The sequence below is a fragment of the Bidens hawaiensis genome, unplaced genomic scaffold, assembly GCF_021521415.1.
Source record: "Bidens hawaiensis isolate Kalapana, Puna unplaced genomic scaffold, B.hawaiensis_p1.1 tig00016033_1, whole genome shotgun sequence".
Taxonomy (NCBI): Eukaryota; Viridiplantae; Streptophyta; class Magnoliopsida; order Asterales; family Asteraceae; genus Bidens; species Bidens hawaiensis.
Genome location: NW_027492449.1, coordinates 138,209 through 141,315, shown reverse-complemented (window position 1 = coordinate 141,315; position 3,107 = coordinate 138,209). Strand labels below are relative to the sequence as shown.

Genomic DNA, 3,107 nt, shown 5'->3' with positions numbered 1-3,107 from the left:
TGCTAGTGTGTGTTTAAAGGTAAACTTGAAAATCTTAAAAGTAGACATTTGTAATGTAACAAACAATATATATATATATATATATATATATGAACACTTTTAATAAGGGGTGAGCAAGATAAGGGTCGGACCCTTGAAACCGGTTACTTGACTCGCAAACCCCTTAATTAGACTCGAATATATAATATGGGTAGAGTTAAGGGTATTTAAATTTCACCTTAAAGGGTAAAAGGGTTTCAAGGGTCCGACCAATTTTCAAACCCTTGACCCATTTACTAGTTTCTAGATAGATATACATTAGATTCACGATTAATCTGAAAATTAGGAGAGCTATGTATTTCATATATGATTCATATGAAATTTCCCAACTACAAAGAAAAATAAAAATAAAGAGTCATACTACTGATTGGAAACATATATGTGAGAATCACTGAATTGTTCTCTACATGTAACTTGTCAATTTGAATATTATTTGCATCATGTCAAATGGTTGATAAACTTTCGGAGTTAGACCTTACTATGCTATTAAATGAAATTATAATTGTTCTATGATTCATATATTAAAGTCATTTATGAGATATGCAACTGGTAAATTGAGAAAATGAGATGTGATTGCTGTCTTAAGGGGTAATGGATTGGACCATTGAAAACCTTATTTATACCTGACTCTTTTCTTGTTTAGAGGGTAGGGTCTCGGGTTCACGTTTCTTTCCAAAAGGGTAAAGGATTCGGGTAGAGTATTAGATAAAATTGTTGGATCTTACCATTTGAACAGTCCCACTTTCAATGGGACGAATGAGTAGTACTAAGATTAACCAAGATATCAACTTTCATCGTAGTTCTGTATCTCAGTGTTATGATTTACCACAAATGAAATAAAAATATGTATATCCTTATTTCCTATTGCACGTATATTCTTATTGTAGTAAATTTTGTATATGGAAAAAACAAGAAACAAAATGGATAGAACAATAAAAGTTTAATTAGATGAGTAATTAGTAATTCAAAATTTGATTCCTAATAATATAGTCCTATATTCTAGCTGTATCTTAGAGCGTTTAGATTGTTATCAACACTGCACATATATGGTTGTCATTGTAGTGTTACACTCACCATGCACACATATATATTCTGACCCAAAGCCTCCCCCTCCACTCCAGTGCCACTCACTGACTCACTCGATCATGGCCTCAAGACTACTCCTGATCGTCTGCCTCCTCACCGCCACCATCGCCACCGCCATGGCTGCAACCAATATCAAACCCACCTCCAACTGGACCCTCCTCCAATCCAGCATTGGCATCAATGCCATGCACATGCAACTCCTCCCTAATGACCGTGTATTAATGTACGACCGTACCGACTACGGTGCCTCTAACCTATCCCTCCCGGACGGCAAATGCCGCAACAACTCACGCGACAAGGTGTTGAATATAGACTGCACCTCGCACTCTATTGAATACGACGTAAACTCCAACACTTTACGTCCACTCATGATTCAGACGAACGTTTGGTGTTCCTCTGGCTCGTTGTTACCCAATGGGAACGTTGTTCAAACAGGTGGTTCAAACGACGGTGCGTTTGTCATTAGGGTATTCAAATCGTGTAACAAGAGTGTGATTGGAAAGAGATACCGTCAGCTTTGATCAACAAAAGATGGTACGCCACGAACCTGATGTTGCCTAGCGGCTGCCAGATTATTATTGGCGGCCGCAGCCAGTTTAATTATGAGTTTTACCCGAAGCTTTCAGCTTCAGGTAAAGCATATGATTTCCCGTTTCTCTCTCAGACGAATGATCTGGAGGGTGAAAATAATTTGTATCCCTTCGTGTTTCTTTACCCGGATGGAAATTTGTTTATATTCGCAAATAACCGTGTGATTTTGCTTGATTATTCGAATAACCGGGTGGTTAAGAATTACCCGACGATACCGGGTGGGGACCCGAGGAACTATCCGAGTACGGGGTCCGCGGTCTTACTTCCAATGCGTATTGTACAAGGGAATGTGAGCATAGTTGAGGTTTTGATCTGTGGGGGTTCTCCTAAAGGAGCATATATGAATGTTAAGAAACATGGGATACATGACCAGGCTTTAGAAACTTGTGGGCGGATAAGGGTATCCGACCCGAATCCAAAATGGGTAATGGAGAACATGCCTTTGCCACGTGTGATGGGTGACATGTTGTTGTTACCAAACGCGGATGTCTTGATTATAAATGGTGCGTTTCATGGTACCACGGGTTGGGGGCTTGGGCGAAACCCAGTCCTTAACCCGGTGGTGTACAATCTGAATCGCCCATTTGGGAATCGGTTTGATGTTCAATCCCCGACCAGCATACCTCGAATGTACCATTCTACCGCGATTTTAATTCGTGATGGTCGGGTGCTCGTTGCGGGAAGTAACCCTAACAAATATTATAATTACTCACACGTCCGTTTTCCTACGGAACTTAGGTTGGAGGCGTTTTCTCCATCGTATTTAGATCCTGGATAATCCGACTCACGACCCAGGATATTACCTGGTTCCCAAACCAAATTCGGGTATGAGGACCACGTGGTTATCCGGTTTAGGGTTTTAGGTCACGTGGACCCAAAACTAGTTTCAGTGACACTGTTGGCTCCTCCTTTTAATACCCATTCATTTTCCATGAACCAAAGGTTGTTGATCCTTGAAGTCAAGAATAACAGGCTTGTCCGGGGGACGTGTATCAACTGGAGGTGATGTTGCCGTTGTCAAGCTACATCGCTCCGGCGAACCATTATATCTTGTTTGTGGTTCATCGTCAACTTCCAAGTGAAGGCCTTTGGGTTCAGATAGGCTGAACCCATAAATGTGTGATTTATGTTTTTTTCCTTTGATGTTGCTGAATAATTTGTAGTTAGTCCTTAAAGCTGAATATGTTATATTTTGTTGCTGAACATTAATAAGAACTATATAGTCTGTATTTGTTTAAGAACTATATAGTCTGTATTTGTTTATTGGGATTTTGTGATATATGTCATACGAACACATGTAAGAAACATTTATTATGTGAAATATTTATATGAAACTATCATTTCATATTAGTTACATTAACTTTGTAATAGCTAACATATTTAACCTTCTA

The 3,107-nt window shown here is 39.4% G+C and overlaps 1 pseudogene; it reads left to right on the top strand.

The window, feature by feature from the left end:
* The first annotated feature begins 1,032 nt into the window (after positions 1-1,032).
* On the top strand, positions 1,033-2,823 carry LOC143550360 (aldehyde oxidase GLOX pseudogene; annotated as a pseudogene).
* The last annotated feature ends 284 nt before the right edge of the window (positions 2,824-3,107 follow it).